Raw genomic sequence first — 19,136 nt, forward strand, 5'->3', positions numbered from 1 at the left:
TGCTATCACTATGACAGGTAGTTAGTAGGTAGTATCACTATCCCCTAGTAGTAAGTAGGTAGTATTAGTAATAGAACAAAGTAGTTTACACATAACTTTAGAATGCTGATGACTTACAAGACAAGTTAATTCAATAATTCAAGACTTAACAAGCCAACGGTGACTTTAACCAAAATCTTAGGCTGGTGTTATATTAATTAGAGAAAAGTAGAGGGATTTACAAATATTACGATGTGTTACGTGTTGCGATCAGTAAGCGCTTATTGATTTTGAAAGGAAGGAATCCAGTAAGTCGGGCAGGGTGGTTGAAAATCCAGTTTCCCCTCATCGATGGAACAGGTTTTTGTGTTCCAATGTCCACCGTGATATTGGTGTAAAGTGGGAGGAGCTCCTTGGACAGCAGTTTATATTTGAGGGAGTTCATGCCATCTTTTCTCCAAGTCCTCCACGTATTTCTCAGAAGGCTGAAGCGTTGCTGGTTATTCTCGTTCCCTTTGTCGAGTTCATGCCGTATCATTGTATACCTTCCATACAGGACTGGCGGCCGAGATATTCTCATGCGTCCGAAAACAATTCGAGATGAAATGTCATCATCCTCACCACCCCAGCCCCAGTAGTTATTTGGGAATCCGTTAATTTTTTTGTACTGCTCGGCGGTGAGTGCAGAGACACCCCCAAAGGTGGAGCTGGAAGGAAGACTGTAATTAAACTTGTTCACAGCAACAGAAGTGTGTTTGGGGTAGATGTCGCAGGTGTATAGGTTGCGGTCATCTTCGGGGATGAGGTCTACGTCATGGAAGAACAAACAGTCCCAGTCCTCATCCTTCATGGCTTCTTTAAAGCCAACATTCATCAGCTTAGCGCGGTTAAATGTGAAGTTGCCCGCCTGGTGGATAACATAGATGCCATAGTTCAGCTGTTGGCGCTGTATGAATGGGTGCAAATTGTACAAGAGATATTTGAGGTGGTGCTCCCTATTCCGGTGAGGAATGATGATTGCCGTCTTCTTTTTGGAGATACAGTTGGGGGGCCTGTAGCGGCCTCCTGGGGTCACGTGAGGGTTCTTGCTTATCACTTCTTCCAGAGTGAGGGACTTCGGTAAGTGGACGTGGATTGGCCCTTTTATATATGGTGAAATCTCTGGGCACTGGTATACATTCCTGCTTAGAATCTGATAGAAGCATGTGACCATCTTCTGGTGTCCCTCATGGTACAAGAAGGCTAAAACCCCTAGCTGGACACAGAGAAAAAGCAGCAGGTAATGTGCCTTTGAGAGGGTCATTTGTCGGTTCTCTCCCATCCAGGAGTCAAAATCCAGCAGGAACAAAAGGAGAAGCAGATGTCCACAGTCCAGCTAAACATCAGCAAGCAGCAAGATTCTGTCTGATCCTCAACGTTTGCAAAGCGTCTTCTTTTCTGTCTCTGTGGTATGCAGCAAAAATACCTTTGACGTAGTCAGAAACGTAATACCCCAAGGCAAAAACATCTTCAAAAAGGTCAGTTTGGGAGAATCTAGGCACCAAGGGGCGAGGCACACTTGATATATTTTAGAAACCCCCCAGTCCATTCCAGCAAACCCTCCAGCAGTTTCTCATGTATTACCATAATTTGAATTCATAGAGCAGATATCAGGAATAACGGCTGGTGGGGCAACAGGGATACAGCAGTCTAGGGAGGGGTAGGTTGTTACCTCTGACATTGGTCTGTCTGTGGTTCAGTATCATGAACAATCAGCAATCACTTACAAAAATCTGGCCTGTTGATCAGTGATTGGTTACTCAAATTTCAGTACGAGGGGTAAATGTTGGCTGATATAGGTTACACTACTGTGTTGAAGGATTTTTGCATCTGCCTGTAACAATGGTACCTGGCATCTAACCAGTTTATGTAATTTAGTAGGTCTTTACCCTGGAGGGAATCTGACTCCAGGTGGATGTGGGAAGCCAAAAATATTTAAATGTATGCCAAAAATTCTGCTTCAGTTAGAGCGGATGTCCCAGAGAAAGGACAGAACCAAAAAACATGGTAGTATGAAAGCATGGGTTAGGAGGGCAGAGTTTAACCCATCAAATGGTGACATATGAGCAGGGCCGGATTTCCCACGAGGCCAAGCGAGCCCCGGCCTTGGGGCAGCAGGGAGTAGAGGGGCAGCAGGGGTGTGGAATTCCTATCTCCCGGTGCCCAGGGCATGCATTCCGGGCGCCAGGCAGGTAGTTGTTTTCTACATTCAGCCCTGCTTTGGACAAGCAGGGCTAAATGCAGTGAGAGGAAGCTGCCACTTGTTCTGTACAAGTGATATAAAAGTAAAAAATAAATTAAAAGAAACCCCAAGCCCCACCATCTGGGGGGACATTTGGCGGGGAGGGGGGCACATTAAGGCACCTGGCCTTGGGGCAGCAGAGAGAGTAAATCCAGCCCTGCATATGAGGGCCAAGAAATAGGGTTGTGTTCTATAGCCTATTTCACCTTCCAAATGAGCTCCTTCCCTTAGAAAAAAAGATCCCTCCCAGCCATGGTTTGGCTGAACCTAAATGTTCTATGTCCTTCCTGCTGCGGATTGGCCCAATGTGTTGGGGACAGGAGAGGCTTAATAAACAAAGTAATTAATCTCCCATCCTCCCAATGCTGCACATCCATCGTGAAACGTCCTAGAAAGTCCTTTCCACACGAAGTCGGTTAGATCATCTACAATAGGGATAGGCTATCATGCCTCTGCAGTTATTCACCAAAAAGCCCGGTCACACATCGCAAGCTTTGCCGAAACATTTATGTAGCACACAGGTACACATCGGCGCCACATGGATCCTCTTCACTCTGACATGTTTCACTCAATAATGGGCTTAGTCATAGAGATAGAGGAGGGTCCATCATGCTTCTGTCTCTGAGAGTCTGCCTGTGGATGTCCACTTTGCAATGCCTCATGTGTGGAGTGTCAAAGGTTGCCTAACCCTGTTCTACAACATGCCTGTCTACAGTATAATCAGCACTCCTCCGCTTTGTAAATCCTCCAAGATTGGAATTTTTTCAAACCAGTAGGTAAAGGGAAAATTGAGAGTTTTCTTTTTCCCAAGATATATTGATGCAAATTTGCAAAATGTCGCCATTTTGGGAGAACGCATTTAAGTTGATGGCAACATTAAGGCTTTTTTAGGTGTTTTTTTAAGGGTACAATGGGTTTTAAATGTAACTATACTTTTGCATTGTTGCTCCAGATGAGGGGGGGTCCTGTCCAGCGCCAGCCAGAGCGTCCTACTAAGATCTTGGCAACCGGCGATGTCAGTGAGCTGGACAGGACGCTGGACAGAGCGCTACAGTTTGATATGAACTCTTAGCAACCAGGGACACTGTGCCCACACCTGCCACCCCCAATGAGATGCTGCCTGAGGCAACGGACCTCAGACTGACCCTGCTTGTGTAGCAATTTTACATGCTATGTTAATTGTTTTAAAGGAGAACTATGGGGTTAGGGCTTTTCCCCATAGTTCTCCTAAGGGAATGGGAGGACACAAAATAGCGTCCTCCCGTCACCCTAAGCTCAGTATACCGGGAGCTACAGCTCGCGCTATACTGAGACGCCGCAGCTGAAACGGATCCCGACAATTATGTCTGGATCCGCCCAGCTGCGTGATTGACAGCTGGTTCTGCCTATCTAGAGGCAGAGCCAGCTGTACCTGCCCCCTCCCCCATCCGTTCTGCCAGTCAGCGCTGGAGGATCGGAGCAGGGAGGTGGAAATCCAGTCCCTGAGCGAATGGCGTTATGTGTTCGCTCACTTCCCGATCTACTGAGCCGACCTGTGACAGTTTCATTGTCACAGGTCAGCTCGAACTATGAGGATGAGTGAAAATCACTCACCTCATAGTTCTCCTTTAAACAAAAGCAACGTTCTCCTTTGAATGGCTCCTGAGGCTTACAGAAACTCCTTTAATTTCTCCTGGACCTGCCAAAAAATGTCCCCTCATTAACCTCATTACTTTACATTTTTCATTCACCGATAATAAAAAGCAGACAATGACAAAAAGTAAAATCAACACTAATCACAATCCATTACACAAAAAAAGTAAAAAACACAAATACAAGGAATGACTAATAAAATGTAAAAAATTAATTAAAAAATAACATAAACACACCCAAATCACCCCCTTCCCCACGCCCCCCCTCCTCCCCAAATAAAGAAAAAAATATATTTTTAAAGCAAGTTTTACCAAAGCAAAATTTTGAGTTTCTGCTGCAACAAAACTGTGGCACCAGCAAAATTGGTTACGTCACAGAAACTTCAATATTCAGTTGGGGAAGGGAACACCCCTAGAAATGTCCTCCTTGTGCGATTGGCTCGTGGATTTTCTCAAAAGTAGCCACCAAGAAACCCCTACTCACCAAAATCCCTACTTACCATTAGCTCATCCCTACCCACCAGAGCCACCAACTACAAAGGAGACAACATGCTACAGCATTGCGGATGTCCTGAGCATTTAGCCAACACGAAGAGACCAATTATCTGACTACAGGTCCGCCGTGCCCAAAGCGTCCTGGCCGCCTCTTCTCTCTCACTGCCCCAAATTTGTATTTATGTAACATTTCTTTTATTTTTTGTAAAATTATTTTATTAAACAGACAGGGAGGCACTTCTGACTTAACCCCTGAAGTGTAAAGTACAGTATGTACTTTCAAACATTAGCCGAAATTAATTTCTTCTGATCAACGTCAAGCTCTATAACCTCAATTATCAAACCAGACAAGCAGGTTAATTAGGGGTTGATGCTGAGCGGCCTGAGATACGACACAAACGTTCCTCCTCGATGACAAGTCTCATCATAAGGATCTCATCGGTATGACAAACGAGTCACATAAGACATGGTGATTGTTCTTATTAAGCTTTGAAGCTTAAAATACTTTTTCTCTTTTTGCAAATTGCACAGATTTTTTTCCGGTCAAGATTGACTGCAGAAACTCGAGTGACAGGCCATATTTTTGGAGAAAAGTGTTGGGTGTCACATTACGTCTCATTATAGAAGCAAACTAGCTAAGACTGCCTAAAACCATAAATTAAAAGTTCAGCCATCCAGTTGTAGTCGCTATTTACTTCCAAAACACACGTCCACAGCAAAACTGGTTACAAACAAACCATTTTACGTGTTATGAGCTCTGACTAATGAAAAACTAATTTATAAATATTAATATAACTAATTTATAAATTATAAAGAAGTAGGGGGCGGCTATAAAGCCTGGTCATCTCTTGTGGTCATGCATCAGTGTAGAGATTGAAGCAAAGGACAGGATCTGACAATGAAGATCCTACTGCTGAAGATCTTAGGTGGAGATCATAATACTGGAGTGGGGGTTAAAGGTGGACATGACAGTACTGATGATTATTAGTGGAGATGATCATGCTGGAGATCATAGGTGACCACACTGGAGCATTGGTAGGGGTCAAAATGCTGGAGATCATGGGTGATCACTCTGCAGAATTGGTAGAGGTCAAAATGCTGGAGATCACCGGTGACCACTCTGGAGAAGTGGTAGGGATCGAAATGCTGTAGATCATAGGGGACCAGTCTATAGAACTGGTAGAGATCAAAATGTTGGAGATCATGGGTGACCTCTCCAGGGAAGTGGTAGAGATCATAGGGGACCAGTATAGAGAACTGGTAGAGATCCAAATGTTGGAGATCAAAGGTGACCTCTCTGGAGAAGTGGTAGGGATCAAAATGTTGGAGATCATAGGTGGACATCATAGAACTGAAAATCATAGTTGGAGATCCCAGATACACTATATTGCCAAAAGTATTGGGACGCCGGCCTTTACACGCACATGAACTTTGATGGCATCCCAGTCTTAGTCCGTAGGGTCCAATATTGAGTTGACCCACCCATTGCCGTTATAACAGCTTCAACTCTTCTAGGAAGACATCCACAAGGTCTAGGAGTGTGTCTATGGGAATGTTTGACCATTCTTCCAGAAGCACATTTGTGAGGTCAGGTACTGATCTTGGAGGAGAAGGCCGGGCTCGCAGTCTCCGCTCTAATTCATGCCAAAGATGTTCTATCGGGTTGAGGCCAAGACTCTGTACAGGCCAGTCAAGTTCCTCCACCCCAAACGTGCTCATCCATGTCTTTATGGACCTTGCTTGGTGCACTGGTGCGCAGTAATGTTGGAACAGGAAGGGGCCATCCCCAAACTCTCCCCACAAAGTTGAGAGCATGAAATTGTCCAAAATGTCTTGGTATGCTGATGTCTTAAGAGAACTAAGGGGCGGAGCCCAACCCCTGAAATACAACCCTAAACCATAATCCCCCTCCACCAAACTTTACACTTGGCACAATGCAGTCCGGCAAGTACCCTTCTCTTGGCAACTGCCAAACCCACACACGTCTATTGGATTGCAGACAGAGAAGCATGATTGGTCACTCCAGAGAATATTATGAACCAGAGGTCTTGCCGCACTCCTTACCGGAACATCCAAAGACCCGTGCAAACGGGTGGGTGCTTGTAGTGACCACGCTTGGCACCGTGAGTGACTCAAATGAAGAAATAAAGTCACCAGCACACCAAATAGTGATTTAGCACATTGCCATTTAATGACATATTGCCATTCAATGCAAGCGCTTTCGGGGCCTCAAGGGGTCCCTTTCATCAGGCTCAGAATGACAAAACACTGAAGAATCATACACCTTAAATAAACATTCAACTGTGAGTAAAAGCCAGACTCCTCCCATAGATTCCCGCCATAAGACATTCAAAAGTTACTAACCTGAAGCAAATCAAGTATACAAATGGCGTGCAAACGAGTGCGGGCCGTTTATTTAAAAAATGTATTGTTATCACGTGGAACGCAGGGTTGTTCCAGCTTGCGTTCCAGCCGACGGCAGCATATGAGGGCCGGCTGATTCGCCTGCGCAATACCTCTAATTATTGCGGTCACACACCCTGGCCGTTGCAGAGTAAAGGGAGAATCAGGGCATACATGAAAAAAACTGCTACATGGCAACAAACTTATTAGGAAATGGTGCAAACCAAAAAGAGAAAGGAATCAAAAATCCTATCTCTAATGGCAGGGTGAACTCGCACGGTGTCAGGGTACCATGCACAGGCGTCCTCACACCACATGTAGGAGAAACAAAACTACAAACCCTCTCAACCCCCCACAGGTTTAGCAGTGAAGTAACAAACACCACGCTTGGGACAAACACAGCTACAGGCAGGGGGAACAGCAACATGGAGGGGTAACAGGACTGCAGATAGACAGCAGGCCCTAGGATACAGGAAGTGGTCAGGTACAAGCCAGGTCGTTAACAGGAGGGCAGCGCGGTACAGGAACAGGATTCAAGGAGAGTGGTCGGGTAACAACCCGGGTCGGTGACAGGTTTGCAGATAGGTAGCAGGGTTCAGGTAACAGGGTTCAGGTAGCAGGGTTCAGGTAGCAGGGTTCAGGTAGCAGGGTTCAGGTAGCAGGGCTCAGGTAGCAGGGCTCAGGGCATGGGAATCAGTCAGGTGCAAGCAACGCAATACTGAGCCAGCTTCCTGACTGCAGGGAGGGCCTAAATACCCTCCCAGGAAGCACCAGGTGATGGGATGATCAGTCACAGCTGGGGCACACCCGCATGTGAGTACTGGAGCTGCAGGTTCCTGACAGTTCCTGGCTACTGGAGACACCCGCAGGCGAGCACAGGAACTGCAGGACCTGGCTCCAGCGCCACCTGGGGGTGCTCTGGATCCTGACACACGGTACCACGCTTGTATTCACTGAGCCCCTGAGAGCGACCCATTCTTTCACAAATGTTTGTAGAAGTGTCTGCATGCCGAGGTGCTTGATTTTATACACCTGTTGCCATGTAGGTGATTGGAACACCTGAATCCAATGATTCAGGAGAGGTGTCCTAATACTTTTGGCAATATAGTGTATATATTTTAGTGCTGAGAAATCATAGATAGAGATTACTGTGCTAGAGATCCTAACGCTGGATATCACAGCGCCTATATTACTGGAAGAGCTTATTTTTATTACAAAATACTGGAATTGGGCCTTAAGTAGGTCTTTTATTATACTCTGTTTGAATTTGTACTTGTTTTTGTCTGGGGTTTATAGTTCCTACCGGTTATAAATATACTGGTATCGGTGGTGCCGGTCCCTAGCATTTGGGCGAGTACTCGAGCTCGCCCAAATGCTCCGATACTTACCCCAATACCGGAACTGACGGTCAGAGGGAGATTAACTCTGACTGACATTGTCACGAGGGAGCATGGAGCTGGCTTCCTGGCCAATCAGAAAGCTGGGCAGCAAGTCAGAACCCGTCTCCCAGCTTCCTGATTTGCTAGGAAGCCAGCTTCACTCTGACCGATCAGGAAGCTAAGCGGCATGTCATGGCCCACTTCCCGGCTTCCTGATAGGCTAGGATACTGGCTTAGTGACACTGGGAGGCAGCCTGTCTTCCTGGCCAATCAGGAAGCTAGGTGACAGGTCATGACCTGCCTCCCGGCTTCCTGATAGGCTAGGATGTCAGCTTCACGCTGCCTAGCTACACTGGGAGGCAGCCTGGCTTCCTGGACAATCAGGAAGCTAGGCGGCAGGTCATGACCCACCTCCGAGCTTCCTGATTAGCTAGGATGCCAGCTTCACGCTGCCTAATGACACTGCAAGGTAGCATGGCTTCCTGACTAATAATGAAGCTAGGCTTCATGACCCGCCTCCCGGCTTCCTGAGTGGCTAGGATGCTGGCTTTACACTGCTGAGCGACACTGGAAGGCAGCCTGGCTTCCTGGCCAATCAGGAAGCTGGGTGGAAGGCCATGACCAGCTGCCCGGCTTCCTGATTGGTCAGGAAGCCAGGCTGCCTCACAGTGTTTAGAGGAAGCCTGAAGCCAGTGTTCTTTTGACAGAACACCTGCTTCCTCTGCAATCAGGAAGCCGGGCGTCGAGACTGATTTGCCGGGAAGCCGGGCCCATGCTACCTCGTACTCAAAACCGGTATCGATGCATCCCTAGTTATTAATAACATGCAGTGCTGATTAACATGCACTTTTTTTTAATAGATAAGAAAAATAACAATAATAATAATAATAAATAATTAATTATTTTTATTTTCCTACACATACCTAAAGCAAACCAGTCTGTCACAAATCTGTCCCATTCAAACCAACTGAAACCACTGAAAACTGTGTGCCAAAATGATCAGTAGAAGCCAAGACATAGGAAGATTATATATTTTTCTCAAGAAGTTATATAATATGCTCAAGATATTGAGCTTGGCCCTCCCCCACCTACTTTTGGATCGTTCCCATCGGTAAGTCCTTCACACTAAAGCAGGCTTGTAAAGAGGGAGAAGGAGGGGTCAAGGTTGACTTTTACAGGAAACATCAATTGCATCTAAATTTCGCTTTCTTATCTTTTAACCTTCAATCTTCTCATGTTTTAATGATGGTGACGTCTACTTTTGATATTGCTGATGATGATTGTAGATCTATCTTTATGATACCTTGTCATACTGAAAGATTAAGCATGGTACCACCCCCAATAAAAGTTCTAATTAAAAAAAGGCAACTAATACTATAAAAAGTAAAATTAGGAAAATAACACTATAAAAATGAAAATGCAAAAAATTATTGAAAGGTGGGTAGCCAATGATACTTCAAGTCGGAGTTTGAGTCTATTTGAAACATTATAAAAATTTAAATTAGGAAACTTACATTATAAAATTTCATGCAAAAAAAATATTGAAAGGTAGGTAGCCAAAGATACTCCAGGTCAGAGTTTGAGTCTATTTAAAACATAAAAATGAAAATGAGGAAACTAACACTATAAAAAGGAAAATGCTAACAATTTGTGAAAGTGGGTAGCCAAAGATACTTCAAATCGGAGTTTGAATCTTTTTGAAACATTATAAAAATTTAAATTAGGTAACTAACACTATAAAAATGAAAATGCATAACATTATTGAAAGGTGGGTAGCCAAAGAGACCTCAGGTGGGAGTTTTAGTCTAATTAAGACATTATAAAAATTAAAATGAGGAAACAAACATTATAAAAATGAAAATGCATAAAATTAGTTAAAATGGGTAGCCAAAGATACTTCAAGTCGGAGTTTGAGTCTTTTTGAAACATTATAAAAATTAAAATTAGAAAACTAACATTATAAAAATTAATGCAAAATATTATTGAAAGGTGGGTATCCAAAGATACTCCAGGTCAGAGTTTGACTCTTTTTAAAACATAAAAATTTAAATGAAACTAACACTATAAAAATAAAAATGCATAAAATGAGTGAAAATGGGTAGCCACAGATCCTTCAAGTCGGAGTTTGAGTCTAATTGAAGCATAATAAAAATTTAAATTAGGAAACTAAAACTATAAAAACTAAAATTGTTTAAAGGTGGGTAGACAAAGATACTCCAAGAGGTTGAGTCTTTTTGAAAATGTAAAGTAGACCAGACAAATACCAATCTGTGTCTACAAACAGAGTTGGGTTCTTGAGCAGCCAAGTACCAAATGTGACAGGTGTGGTTTGAAGAAGGGGGGTGCTTACCCCCCAAATAATGTCTGAACCGGATCATCCCGATACAGGGAGCTATTCCGGGGCTCTGGCAGGCTAAATGGCCGCCAAGGCCGGGCAGAAAGATAAGTATCAGCAACACATGGGTGGCTATCAGGTGCACCTGTTACTTTGCCCTGGATAAGGAAAAATAATATATAGACAATACAAAAATACAAGTGTAAATTAGTAAAATATTTTAAGTATTTTGATAGGAGTCCTTAGATCAAAGTAGAAAAACCTAGTGAAAATCCAGTGGCAAAAATTTACCGTTTGGACCCCTTGTTGGTGCCAATGTCCACCGTGATATTGGTGTAGAGTGGGAGAAGCTCCTTGGACAACAATTTATACTGGAGGTTGTTCATGCCATCCTTTTTCCAAGTCTGGCGAGTTTTTTCCAGAAGGTGCATGCGTTGTGGGTTTTCTTCGTTCCCTTTGTCTGGTCCGTGCCGTATCATTTTATACCTCCCGTAAACAACGGAGGGCCGCATTACCGTCATGCCACTGAGTTCCACTCTAGTGCCAATGTCATCATCCTCGCCGCCCCAGCCCCAGTAGCTATTCGGGAACCCGTTAATTTTCATGTACTGCTCAGGGGTGAATGCAGAGACGCCCCCAAAGTAGGAGCTGTAAGGCAGACCATAGCCAAACTTGTCCATGGCAATGGCTGCGTGTTTTGGGAACTTGTCGCAGGTATACAGGTTGCGGTCGTCTTCGGGGATGAGGTCTACGTCATGGAAGAACAAACAGTCCCAGTCATCATCCTTCATGGCTTCTTTAAAGCCAACATTCATCAGTTTGGCACGGTTAAATGTGCCGTTGCCCGCCTGGTGGATAACGTAGATGCCATAGTTCATCTGTTGGCGCTGCATGAACGGGTGCAAATTGTACAAGAGATATTTAAGGTGGTGCTCCCTATTCCGGTGAGGGACGATGATTGCCGTCTTCTTTTCAGAGATACAGTCGGGGGGCTTGTAGAGGCCTCCTAGGGTCACGTTAGGGTTCTTGAGTAGCACTTCTTCCAGTGTGAGGGACTTTGGCAACTGGACCTTAATTGGCCCTCCTATATTTGGTGAAATCTTTGAGCAGTTTGTCAGGGTCTTCTTTCCTTCATCACTCCTGGATGTCAAACTTAGCTTTTCATTGGTGCCTCCAATAAATGTTAGGCTCTGGGCACTGGGCAGTGCCCAATAATTGAGCGTGCTTTGATGTAGAATTCCAAAGGAGTATGCGACAATTTTCGGAACACCCAGGTTGTACAGGAGAGCCATAGCCACCAGCTGGATGCAGAGAACAAGGAACAGGTAACGCCTTCTGTCCATTTTAAAGATAATTACGATCCAAAAGCCAGCCAAGAATCAGGTGTGCTTCATCCAGGTAGTTACCAGCAAGTTCTACATGTCACTTCTGATGGAGAAGACTGACATGAAAAGTGTTCAAGAGGAACATCAACAATGGCGGGTCTGCAAGATCCAGGCATTGAGGGGCAAGGCAAATGTGAAACACGTTTCATTCCTCAAACAATCTTAGCAATAACAGAGAGAATCCTGCTCGCAGGCGAATCATTTGCAATATAGTAGGCAAGTTATTACAACACCCCAGAAATCTCAAGAGCTCGCTTGACACCAGGTGTCTCTGAATGAACCAACTGCAGGGAGTCCCTGCTACACCTTTTATTTATACGACCGGAAGATTGCACAAAGCTGGTTTATTCTCCTCGAGTTATTGCCAAATACGCAGGTAAATGTTCCAGATATCATTTTAAACAATAGGTTGAATGCAAATTCAGAAATTTCAATGAGATCATTTATTTCTGCCTCGGATATCTTAAGGAACGCACAAACCCAAAAAAAAAAATGTTGTAGCGCTCACCCACGAATGAGACGCTTAATGCCTGGTTTATCTCTAGTTTTTCTAGGGCAGGCCTTCTTAAACTTTCTCCACTCGTGACCCCTTTTGGCCAATGTAATTGTTTACGTGCCCCCAGCATCGGACGGTGTCTCTCCCCTCTTTCCCCCTAGCGTCGGTCGGTGTCTCTCTCTTCTTCCTCCCTTGCGTCGGTCGGTGTCTCTCTCCTCTCCCCCCCCTCAGCATCGGTTGGTGTCTCTCCTCTTCTTCTCCATCCCCCCCAGCCTCGGTCAGTGTCTCTTTCCTCTTCTCAAGCTGTGCTCCACTTCTGCTGGGTTAAAGAAAGCTCTGTCAATTGGAAAAACAAAAAAACCTTCCTGCGCACACGTGCTCAGGAAGGTATCAAGTGCACAGGGGGGCCTGCGACCTTAACAACTACACTCCACTCCACATTAAATGCAAATAAAAAAATCTTGCTTGGAGCCCAGGCCTCTCCGGCCGCCTGGGCCCCCTCACACAAGTTCCGGCCATACCCCCCTGATGGAGGTCCTGGCCGGGGATTCAGATCGCGACCCCCCCCCCCCTGTTCACTTGCGGGACCCCATATGGGGTCACGACCCACACTTTAAGAAGCACTGGTCTAGGGTATGATCTTTAGCTGCCCACCCATTAGCATTAACCACCCTTCTTCTAGTGCCCACAATCTGATGTCCACTCCAGTAGTATAATGCAGAATAACGTTTTATTGAACATCTTCACTGGGGAGAGAGGGTAAAGGGATCCTAAGCTTCCAGAGGTAACTGACAAGAGCTCCAGACTCACCAGACCTGGTTGGCATATCAGTGTAGATCCACTTGGGATGCAGCGAATGGCAACTGAAATAGCACATGAGCAGGGATGAACACAGATCCTCAACAGGAAAGACACCGACCACACTCCTGAAGGAGGACCTATCCATCTAACTACAACACATATAGATGTATACTTATTCAGAATTAAATAACAATCAAAACATTTTATATTGTATAATAATTTTGGCTCACTGTGAGACCAGCTGAATCTGAATCAATATTTGTAAATACACAGAAATGGGTCGTCGGATCCCTTTTGGTGGGGCCACAGAGGGGCTAACACACATCGGGAGGAGACAGAAGGAGACCGTCAAGCAGCACCTCTTGCTTACTAAAGGATCAAAAGAATATACAAAACTAGGGATGCACCGATACCGATACAAGCATCGGTATCGGCGGCGATACCGAGTATTTGCATGAGTACTCGTACTCGTGCAAATACTCCAAAACATAAAACGAGAACCGATGCCACGTCCGCCATCTTCAGGGACCCGGATCCGCCGCACACAGGACCTCCATCGCATCTTCAATGAAGCAAGATGGCCGCGACCTCCTCTGTCATCTGCTCCATTCTGACCTCTTCTCTCGCTGATTGGCCGATTGGATGATTGACAGGCTTCCTCACCAGTCAGGAGTGACTGGTGAGAAAGCTATATAAAGCTATATACAGCTATATACAGCTAAAGATTATCACATGTCCAGACTCCAGAACAGTGTATTATTGTATAGTGTGGAACAGCTGTATCCAATTCTGCATACCTGGCTTTATATTATAAAGTTCTTATAATATAAAGCCAGGTATGCAGAATTGGATACAGCTGTGCCACACTACAGAGTGTTCATGTTCTTCATAATATTAAGAAACTGACCTAAAATCATGGTTTTGTATTGCTTTAGAAAAAATGTGACCTGTCCCTTTAAGAAAAAGTATCGGTAATTGGAAAAAGTATCGGTACTCATACTCGGCCTTAAAAAAGTGGTATCGGTGCATCCCTATACTAAACCATAGGCGGGAGACTAGCATTGCAACACCAATCCAGAAATCCAAAATATATAAATCTAATTTTTGTTTTTAAATCCTATTGATCTTCTTCTACCATTTAATATCTCCCAAAGTCCCCAAATGTAGTATATAGAGATAGCAAGTACATTCAATATAATTTAATCTAGGGATGCACCGAATACCGAATACTGATACCCGAAGTCCCATTAGGGAAGCCAGGTGGCGTGTAATGACTCACTACCCAACTTCCCGATTAGCACGGAAGCCGCCTCCATGCTCCCTTGTCACCTGGAGCCGGCTTTCTGGCCAATCATGAAGCCGGTCACTGTGTAATGACTCGCTGCCCGGCTTCCTGATTGGCTGAGAAGCCGGCTCCATCCTCCCTCCTCATCAGGTGACGAGGGAGCATGAAGCCGACTTTATGGCAAATCAGGAAACCGGGGTGGCGTATAATGACTCGCCATTCGGCTTCCTGATTGGCCAGCTTCCTGAACAATCAGGAGGCTAGGCGATAAGTCATTACACGTTGCCCGGCTTCCAAATTAGTCAGAAAGCCAGAAATTTGCGCAATGCGCATGTGCAATCGCGAAAACTCCAGAACTCCATGCTTAGAGAACTGGTAGGGGCCTTTAACAGCTCAAACCAGTCCAGGTGGTAACAAAGGGGGGAGGGAAACCTAGAGAGCCAGAGAGTATGAGGAGGGGAAGCAAGAACCCAAAATCTCCCAATCCTCAAAAAGAGGAGAAGGGAGAAAGGGGTCCACTACCCTTTTCCCCACCTCAAGGTACTCACCCCATTCATGGATATCCAGTGTCCAGTCAGGGCAGTAGATCAACCAATTGCCTAACTTACCCAGTCAAACAGACCTCTGATCCCGACGCCCCCCCCAGGGGTAGGCAAGGGACACTGCACCTATGGAGAGTGCCAGAAGTATTCCATGCCTAAGTGATGTCACAACTTACTGTTACAGAAACAACAAAACATCATATTGTCATTATAACCATCAATGCACATAACATATACACGTTACATATGTGATAAATTGTTCAAATTCAAAAAGAATCAAAATGAGGTTACATTACAATAATTTGGGCATAAATTATACAAATTCTGTCGGATATCACTCTCATTTAGCTGAGTAGTGTATTCATTCAGTTATTGTAATTATTAATATGCAGACAACATCCATTTTCCGAGCAAAGACCCTATAGTTTTATCCCATTTAGGGTGTGGGAAATGCCTAACTTATTTTACTTTTAATTGGAAAATGTAAACAGTAATCCAATTCTTCATATTTCACACTTTAAACCTCAATATGTCCCTATCAATAATGGGAAATGAAGAGAGCATGAGGTACTCTATCCAAAAAATAAGTGTCTGTGAAGGTTCTCATTTATCCAGGTCATGATATATCTGTAAAAAATAAGTCAAGGCAACTGGACTTGCTGTATTTTTTCTTGAAGCGTTTCAATGGTCATTCTGAATTGAGAAAGCTGGTCGGTTGACCAGTGAAACGTCTTCAAGAAAAAATACTGCAAGTCCAGTTGCCTTGACTTATTTTTTACACAAAAAAATAAGTGTTATTTTTAGATGTAACAACTAATCATTTGTAACAGCGTGTGAAATGTTTTAATGATGTAAAGGCTGCTACAGCCATCTCTGTGTGGAGAAGGTTCAACCTATTTTGTTTGAATTACCAGATTTTAAATAGTATTTGCATGACTTTCTCATTCGTATAGGGTGGTCCAGGCTATAGATTAAATATATACAATCCTACATCCACATCGCGGCGTCACTGCCACAAGATTCCATCTAGATATTGTATTCAGACATTTGTCCTCTCGCATAGTGTGGAAAACGTTTTTAATTATATAAATATGGAGACTCTAGTCAAACCGAATCCTAGACACATATTAGTATGCCCACCATCATATATACATCGATAGCAGCATCCCGTTTGCTAATTAGTTCTTTAGCTATGTAGTTATTATTGTTTTATTTAAAAATTGGTTTATAGCTTATGGTTTCATTTAGCCCTCGGTATTTGTTGCCTTCCACGTGTATATCCATTTAGCTTCGTGTTGCAACAAAATTTCTATCTCGATCACCTCCCCGTATGTCTTCTGGAATTTGTTCCAGTACACGAAAGGAAATTATGTTTGGATTAAATGTATGATGTAAACCTGCGTGTCTGCATATAGTAGTAGTTAATTTCCCATCGCTTTAATCGCTTCTCGGCCTTTTGGCTAAGATCAAGTGTAGTATCTGTTCTTATCAGTCTTCGGGGAAGAAGAGCATCGAGCACCTGACGGGCAGGATGCTTGGTATTACCTGATGTGATTGGTGGGTACTGGAGGGTCCTGGGTTGATTCTGGTCCGGTTATGCCGGGCTTGTCCCCAGTTGTAGGCGGGAGGCTCTGAAGGTGCTAATGCCTCCTGAGAGAATGGGTGCGAAGCTTGGTCGAGGCTAGAGGGTTGGGGCGGCAGAAGCCCGTGGTGTTGTGCCCCCTGGGGGTGGTGTCCCAGGGGTGCTCAGGAAGTCACTTGGGTATGGGACCCCCCATGACTCACTGTGCACTTGGTCACACACCACATTGCAATTTTCTGCACTTCGCCTCCAAGACAGTCCTTATGGCTAGTCTGGGGCAATATTTTTGCACTCCGGCCCCTAAGGCCTGTCAGAGTGGTGCACTGGCACTTTAGATTATATAAGCACTTCATGCACGTTTGGCACTTTTTTATTTTACATTTTGACCCACAGATGCGAAAGGTGCAGGTTTCTTCGGGGCCTATTCCTGACGCTGGGAGGAGATTCTGTGCCTCGAACGGGGTTCTCTGTCTCCTCCCACCCAGGAGGTGGGTTTCTCTTCGGGAGATCCCACTTGCCTAGTACTGATGGGGACCTGTTACGGCAGGTCCCCAAAGGAAATGGTCCACGGCCTTCGGGTTGGTGGGCCACCAGTCTCAACCCCTGTCAGGAGCCTTGCGCCCCGGGGGTTGGGAAAGTAGGTCCCTTCTTTGGAAGGACCTTGCACCCATGTGCACGTTTTTGTGTGCTGTGATTTCACGGTTCACTTTTTTTGTTCACAGGGGGAAGTTTTGATGCACGTCCACGGGCAGCAAAAAAAGTAGTTAATTTCCCATCGCTTTAATCGCTTCTCGGCCTTTTGGCTAAGATCGAGTGTAGTATCTGTTCTGATTAGTTTTCGGAGACGAACAGCACCGTTGGTTTATGCCGATGGTTGCTTAGAAGTAAAGGTGGGCGTTGGGGGGTTTCTTGCCTTCTGCGAGAACTCCTCAGCGCTGATACCTCCTGATAGGGATGGGGCTGCCCTTGTCTGACCGGAGGGTTGCCCCCTGGGGGTGGCTTCCCAGGGTGTGCCAGATATCACTTGGGAGCGGGAGCCCACAGTGATCACTGTCACAAGGTCACGGCACTTCATGCATTTTCTGCACTACGCCTCTTAGGCAGGCCTTTTGGCTAGCCTGGCGCAATTCTTTACTCTGGTCGAAAGGCCCCTGCCAGGGTTGTGCACTGGCACCTTATTTATTTTACGCACTCTTTTTATGCACAGAAATAGAGGGTGTGTGTACCTTTGGGTTCTGCCCTAATGTTAGGAGGGAGACTCTGTGGCCTCTATGGGTTTCTCTGCCTCTCTCCACGTTTAGGGGTCTTTCTTCGGGAGAGCCCCTACCTAGTACTCATGGGACCTGTTTCGGCATGGCCCTGAGGATTGGGGTCCGCTAGTTTTCGGGTAGGTGGACCTGGGTTGATCTTGCCCCTGTCTGGAGCCTCGCACCCCAGAGGGGTTCAGGGTATTCAAGGCCATTCCTCTTCGGAGGAGGACCAGAGCACCCTTGTGCACTTTTTCCTTAGTGTGTTGTGATTTCACGATTCACTTTTTTTGTTCACAGGGGTGAAGTTTGTGTTCGTTGCACGGATCACGGACCTGACACAAAAAAAAAAGTAGTTAATTTTCCATTCAAGATGAGATAAATGTGATCTTGAATCCTTTTCCTTAGGGGTCTAATTGTCTTGCCTACATAGTGGGCTCCACATTGGCATGTTGCTAGATATACCACACCCGTAGTACTGCAGTCAAAATATTGTAATTGCCAGGTCCTGCCGTAAGGGAGTCGCACCCTACGTCCCTACGTCGTCAATTAAATTGATTGTGCTCTCCAGAATGTAATTTCGGGGAGTTGTTCAAATATATTTGCCAGCTATCCTGTCTGCTGTTAAAAATGCCAGTGTTTTGAAATAGTTTTTCGAATTTGATTGTGTTTTCGTGAATATGTTGTTATAATTCTTCCTTTTGTTTACTTTATCTTACCTTGGTATCGCTTCTCAGCCTCTTGGCTAAGACCAAGTGTAGTATCTGTTCTTATCAGTGTTCATGAGGGGAAAGGAGCCGCTGTACTGGCCTTATGGCTTGTAAGGCTGGAATCTAAGTACTCTGCTTGATGTGGTGGGGGTCCTAGTCGTGGGAAGGAAACCGAAATAAGCATCCACTCACATAAGAGTGGGGTTCGGGAGGACTTCACTAGTGCTATGATCTGGCAGGGCCCAGTTCCTCCTGATTTGAGTCGGTTTACCTTGTCTGTCAATGGGCTGAGAAGGCAGAGATCCTACAGTGCTTAGTACCCCCTGGGGTGGCGACTCAGAAGGTGCCTTAGTATAACTTATGGGTTTGGGACCCTGCTAGTGAGAATGGCACATGGTCACAGCACCAATCACTTTTTTCTGCACCTCGGCACCTGGACCTGGCCTTATGGCCAAGACCGGGGGTAATTTTTATTACCGGGCCTCAAGGCCTGGCCATTGTTTACGCATCGGTACTTATTTATTTTCTCGAGTGCCTTGCCCCTGTCAGGAGCCCTGCGCCCCGGGGGGGGGGGGGGGGGGGAAG

At 45.2% G+C, this 19,136-nt stretch overlaps 2 pseudogenes; both read right to left on the reverse strand.

The window, feature by feature from the left end:
• Window positions 1-226: 226 nt before the first annotated feature.
• On the reverse strand, window positions 227-1,192 carry LOC108801478 (annotated as a pseudogene).
• A 9,598-nt stretch (window positions 1,193-10,790) lies between these two features.
• LOC108801480 lies at window positions 10,791-11,846 on the reverse strand (annotated as a pseudogene).
• Between the last annotated feature and the right edge of the window lie 7,290 nt (window positions 11,847-19,136).

This window comes from Nanorana parkeri, unplaced genomic scaffold (genome assembly GCF_000935625.1).
Source record: "Nanorana parkeri isolate BGI_ZX_2015 unplaced genomic scaffold, ASM93562v1 scaffold2347, whole genome shotgun sequence".
Taxonomy (NCBI): domain Eukaryota; kingdom Metazoa; phylum Chordata; class Amphibia; order Anura; family Dicroglossidae; genus Nanorana; species Nanorana parkeri.